The 5,898-nt window shown below is 36.7% G+C and overlaps 1 protein-coding gene across 1 annotated transcript in view; it reads left to right on the top strand.

Moving 5' to 3' along the window:
• Window positions 1-3,902: 3,902 nt before the first annotated feature.
• The window catches only part of UBQLN1 (ubiquilin 1), a 27,231-nt gene continuing 25,235 nt past the window's right edge, over window positions 3,903-5,898 (top strand). The window contains exon 1 of the mRNA XM_021706176.1: window positions 3,903-4,050. The gene's annotated coding sequence lies outside the window, so the exon portion shown is untranslated. The remainder of the gene's footprint in view (window positions 4,051-5,898) is intronic.

Genomic DNA, 5,898 nt, shown 5'->3' with positions numbered 1-5,898 from the left:
GGAGATACCACATATTATAGTTTTCCAGCCTGGGTGGTGAAGACCCAGCTGCCAGAATCCTGTTTGATAGGAGAAAGATGTCGAGGGCTCGGGGTGGGGTGAGGGGGCTTAGTATCTAGTATGTCTGTGTTTACTTAATCTTCTTTAGTATTGTACTCCTGCTTTCCTTTGATCCTGAGACCTTCTGTTCCTATTCCAGAGAGAGGGAGAAATATCTTCCAGTCTTTTGTAGGGTTTGGGGAGGGGCAGTTGCCTGCTTAGTGTGTGGTGAAGATATGTCTGCTTCTTAGACTTTTAGATATTTCTACTTATTTTAGCCCTTAAACACCTCTCACCCTTGCCTCTGGTGGTATTGAGTCTTATTGAGAAGTGTTGAGTCTTCTGGGAATTCTACAGAGTGATTTATTTATTTATTTATTTATTTAGTTAATTAGTTGGTTGGAGTCTCACTCTGTCAGAGTGATTTACTTATTTATTTAGTTAGTTAGTTAGTTGGAGTCTCACTCTGTCGCCCAGACTGGAGTGCAGTGGCCGCTCCCGGCCCCTCAGCCTCGACCTGCTGGGTCTCCAGCGATCCTTCTGCCTCAGCCTTCCAAGTAGCTGGAATTACAGGTGTGCTCTACCACGCCTGGCTAATTTTTTGATTTATTGTGGAGATGAGATCTCACCAAGTTGCCCAGGCGGGTCTCGAACCTGTGGGCTCAGGCAATTCACTCACCTCAGCCTCCCAAGGCGCGGGATTACAACCTGAGTCACCGAGCCCGGCTATGCAGAGTGATTTAATTTGCTTAAAGTTTTCTGCATTGCTAGCTTAGGATTCATTTCTCTTGGATCATGTGACCATTTAATTTCAGATTTCAAAATTTTGTTCCAGTTGATACCTTTCCATCTGTCCTATCATCTAAATTTCTGCTGTAAATTATTTTTGTAACTCATCTATCTGATCAGAGTATCTAGAATTTATAAAGGATTTTTATCTAGAATATGTAAATAATTTTTACTGCTCAGTAATAAAAAGACAAATAACCTAGTTGAAAAGTGGGCCAAGGATCTGAATAAATATCTCCTCAAAGAAGACGTACAAATGGCCATTACTCCCATGAAAAGATGCTCAACATTGTTAGCTATAAGAGCAATGCAAATCAGAATCACTTGAACCCACCTAGGATGGCTGTAGTAAAAGACAGGTAATAACAAATGTTGGTGAGGATGTGGAGAAATTGGAACAGTTATACATGACTGGTAGGACTGTAAAATGGTGTAGTCACTTAGGTTAACCCTCTGGTGGCTCCTCAAATAGTTAATTAAGCACAAGGTTATCCTATGACCTGGTAATTTATTCTTAGGTATATGCTCAACAGAAATGAAAACATACGAAAATGTATGTCCACACAAAAACTTGTATATGAATGTTTATAATGGCACTGTTGATCATAGCCATAAGGTGGAAACAATCCAAACATCCAACAGCTAGTGAGTAGATAAACAAAATATGTGACATATCCATACAATGGAATACTGTTTGGCCGTAGAAAGGAATGAAGTGTCGGCACATGCTATGGCATGGATGAACCTTGAAAACTTGTCAAGAGTGGGGAGCTGGTCACAAAGACCATATATTATGATTGCATTTATGTAAAATATCCAGAACAGGCAGATTATGTAGACACAGAAAGTCGATTACTGATTTCTTATGGCTAGAAGTGATAGGGCATAGGTAGGTAATATTCTGAAATCTGAATATCTCAAATTTCATATATTCAGAAATTCTGAAATTTACTGTGGTGCTTGTTGCTCATATCTGTGAATATAGCAAAAAAAACCATTGAATTCTATACTTCACATGGGTGAATTATATATGATATGAGTTAAGTCTCAAAGGTTTTTTGAAAAAATCCTGTTTTATGGGGAATTGAAAGGATCTGGCTTCTTACCTTTAAATCCTAAAATATGATAAAATGCTTTATAATGGCTAGATAAGCAAATCATGTATTTCAAAATAACAAGGAATATCAAAGATTCTGAGAATTTCTGAGTTTAAGGTTAAGGAACACAAGTCTAGATTATGGTTATTGTGGATAGATTTGTCTTTACAATCAGATTTAGGTTTGAATTCTAGCCCAGCAGTTTATTAGCTTTGTTGCTCTGGGGGACCTCTTTAACATCTATTTCTGTGTCTAAAATAGGATTAACAGCATTCTTCCTCACAAGATTGTTTAGGACTAAGAGAGCTGGCATGGTAGTAGCTACCATTTATCGACTACTACCCATGTGTCTGGTGTTTGCGTTTTACATACATTCTCATTCAGTCCTCACAAAATGATGTGCTCTGCTGTTCATTACACTGTTATTTCTGATAGCTACCAGAGAGAAGAATAAGATATCTGGTAATAGGAAGATAGTTATAAATTATCCATCTCTATATAGAATAGCATGCAAATGATATTTCAGAAATTTTTTTTTAGTTAGTTGGAAATTGCTTATCTTAGATATGAGGATTATATATCATATGATTTCGTATAGAGGAAAGAAAGCTCAGGTGGAAAAACTCAAATATTTACTGCAGTATAATTTTGTGTTATCTTTATGCTTTTTTTGCATTTAAAAAAATCTTACCAATGTGTGAGTTGGCAAAAGTAAAATAGAGTTTTACAAAACCAGTTTACGTTGACTACTGTAACTTGATTATGGAAAACTTCATTCATATACAAATGTAGAGTGTTATAGCTTTCATGCAACTATCTCATGTTCAACAATGATATATGGCCTGTCTTGTTTTATATATTTATGTCTTCCTTTTCCTGCTACTGCAAGATTTTTTAAATGTCAGACATATAATTTAATGTATCTTTCCATTTACTGTGGCAACCAAAACATAAATTTACAGAACACCCTTTTGTCAGTAGTGCCATCATCTGTTGAGATCTGCTGCTGTTGGATGGTGGGAGTAGAGTGATTAGAAGATGTGATTTTTTTCCAAACTTGGACTGTGATCCCCCAAGACTGAGGCGGAAGGATTCCCTGAGTACAGGAGGGAGAGGCTGCAGTGAGCCATGATTGTGTCACTGTATTCCAGCGTGGGCAATATAATGAGACCCTTACTTAAAAAAAAGGTGGGGTGCAACCCCCTCAAGTCCCCTCCTACTGTGGGCACGCTTTTCTGTCTTCTCAATAAATTCTGCTTTCTTAAAAAAACAAAAAAGAAAGCAAAAGAAGAAGGGTCAGTATAATACAGGTTGAGTATCCCTTATCTGAACTGCTTGGGACCAGAATTGTCTCTGATTATTTATTTATTTACTTATTTTTAAATTTTGGAATATTTGCCTTGTATACTTACTGACTCAGCATTCCTGATCCGAAGTCTGAAACGCTCCAATGAGCATTTCCTTTGAGTGTCATGGATATACAAAAAACTTTGGATTTTGGTGGATTAGGGGAATACTCAGCCTGTAGGCCAAGAATATAAGGTTAACTGTATGTACTATAGTCAACTAAAATATAGTGTATAGTATATATATATTATATATAGTATATATATATAAATATATCATATTCAACAGGGCTGAAGGTAAAAGTCTGAAGAATAAATTATTATACACTTGGTAAGAGCTAATTGTGACTTGAACGGAATTGGTCTCATTGACATAAAAGGAATGTGAGGGTATTGAAAATAAATGAATTATTAGGTCTTAGCAGAGGATTGAATATAGATAGATAGATATGTACATCTATAATATAAGACCTTTAAGGTTAGAAATGAAGTGGTAGTCATTTCTCACTAAGACCAAGATAATGGCACACAAAAAGATGCATCTTTATATTGTTATTTGAACTGTAGTATCTTGTAGGTGCCTCTCTACCTCAAACACTTGTAATACATATTTCTTTTGTTACTTAGTTCAAGGAAGAAATCTCTAAACGTTTCAAATCACATACTGACCAACTTGTGTTGATATTTGCTGGAAAAATTTTGAAAGATCAGGAAACTTTGAGTCAGCATGGAATTCATGATGGACTTACTGTTCACCTCGTCATCAAAACGCAAAACAGGTATGGTTTTAGAAGACATATAGCTTTCAACTGTGAATGTTTACATTCCTCTTAAAAATAACCAGTGTTGGCTTTAAACGACTATCTTCAGTTTTTATTTATTTTTTATTTATTTATTTATTTTTGAGTTTGAGTCTCACTCTGTCGCCCAGACTGGAGTGCAGTGGCTGCTCCCGGCCACCGCAGCCTTGACCTGCTGGGCTCTGGCGATCCTTCCGCCTCAGCCTTCCAAGTAGCCGGAATTACAGGCATGCGCTACCACGCCCGGCAGATTTTTTTGATTTATTGTAGAGATGAGGTCTCGCTGCCCAGGCGGGTCTCGAACCCGCGGGCTCAGGCAATCCACTCACTTCAGCCTCCCAAAGGCGTGGGATTACAGGCTGAGCCACCGAGCCCGGCTTGTCTTCAGTATTTAAATGGGTTAAAATTTATTTCTTTCTTCGTCGCTGTTGAATAACAACGTTTTAAAAAATGTGATTCCATGTTAATGCTGCACATTTGTCAGATAACCATTCCATTCACTATTTTAGAACGTTCATTAGTATTTAGTCATTATATCTAAATTATGTTAATTAGAACTAGTAGATTGACATGTTTTTAGCTATTCTCTTAGTTTCAGGTAAATTTTGAGACAGATCATGGGTGACTCATCTCCTTAGCAAACAACAACTTGATTAACCATATGTCATAAAGTCTGAGGAGCCATCTTTTTTTTTTTTTAAGAGATAGTGTCTCAGTTTTGCTCAGACTGGCCTCAAACTCCTGGGCTCAAGCAGTCCTCCTGCTTCAGCCTCCCAAGTAGCTGGTATTACAGTCATGTGCCACAGCACCTGGCTGACACTATCAACTTAAGAGAAACCTTTGTGTATCACTAACAAAGAAGATTGTTAATTGAGCTTATGTTTTCTCATCACTTAAAATTTTTATTTTATACTTAGTGAAAGAACTCCTTTAGACTTAATGAAATTTTATCATATTACTCTTACATACGTACAAAGAAAATATAAATGAAATAAATCAACTAAATCCTTCCTAAGACTGCTTCAGATTGAGTCTAATTTTTTTGAATTCACTTTTGACTTAATCATCAGTGTCCATATTTTTCCATATAATAGCAAACTCTCTTCTGTTGATGTAGCAACAGTATTTTCTTAAAAGACTAGTAATTTTCTCCAAGATTTTCTTGTAAGCCATTGACACTCATTCTGTAATGCTGAATTTGTGCTGGTGTTACCCATCAGCAATACTTGCTTTACTGTAAGATTTATTCCTCCTGTTTCTGTTGCTGTGCTATTCTGAATACACGATTATGTCTTTTAGTGCTAATTAATGGTGTAATTTTTCTGAATTACTACTTTGTGTGGTAATTACACTTTGCATGTATGGTACAGCAGTATCCTCTGTCGTTCATAAGAAGTCCTGTGGATCACATGTGCAGGCATTATAGTTGATGCTTGGTTGTCAACAGTTGTGATACAGATTCTGTTTCCAAAACATTAAAATGAAAAAAATATGCACCTTAGAATCAGTGAGTGAAGCCATCAGTGAGATTCAGAACTCTTAACTGGTATAAAATTGAAGTGTTTTCTCATAAAGTCTCTTCATTTCTCTACTTTTACAGATAATACTAAATAATAAGCTCTTATTTGTATTGATTTGTCAGCCTTTTTTTTTCTCGTAAGGTCTCTTGCTCTTTATTTTTTATTTTTAAGAATTTCAAGGGTCTGAGTAAAACCTGGCACCCCTATCCCTCAAGACCTAGAAGAGGGTAGATAAAAAGTTGGTTGTAGCAGGGCTCAGTGGCTCAGCCTGTAATCCTGCGCTTTGGGAGGCTGAGGTGAGTGGATT

This window comes from Carlito syrichta, unplaced genomic scaffold, assembly GCF_000164805.1.
Source record: "Carlito syrichta isolate Samal-C Ts95f unplaced genomic scaffold, Tarsius_syrichta-2.0.1 Scaffold315331, whole genome shotgun sequence".
NCBI lineage: Eukaryota > Metazoa > Chordata > Mammalia > Primates > Tarsiidae > Carlito > Carlito syrichta.
The sequence above is the reverse complement of the archived record's forward strand: the minus strand, read 5'-3'. Positions and strand labels throughout refer to the sequence as shown.